We start from the raw sequence: 483 nt of genomic DNA on the forward strand, positions 1-483 counted from the left end.
GAGCAATCTATGAAACACCATTTTCCTGGTATTGTTGGTACAATTCTTTCATGTACTTGATTTGCAACCCTCTAATTATTTGTTACATGTGCTTCCGACCAAAGTGTTGATTCTAATTCCGGTAGTTTAAGCGTATCTCTTGGATCAACATCCAAATTGCTATAAACTTTGTTGTTTCAACCTTTCTAAATATACCATAATATCCACGCAAATTGGTGATCCTCCAATTTTGGATTAACTCTCCAAAAAAATGATCCATATTTTTATGTCTTATAGTCTATATTTACTAATTATTTATTTTACTATACATTTTTCAGAGATATGTTTAATTTAGTCTTTTCATTTCTTAATTGTATTTTACCTTTTTTTTCTTATACTATAAATTTACTTATTCTAATTTTCTTGTTTTTATATCAAATGATAATATTATGATAGATGTTTAATGTGATAAAAAATATTATCTTATATTCTATGCTTATTTTT

The sequence above is a fragment of the Brassica oleracea genome, chromosome C5 (genome assembly GCF_000695525.1).
Source record: "Brassica oleracea var. oleracea cultivar TO1000 chromosome C5, BOL, whole genome shotgun sequence".
NCBI lineage: Eukaryota > Viridiplantae > Streptophyta > Magnoliopsida > Brassicales > Brassicaceae > Brassica > Brassica oleracea.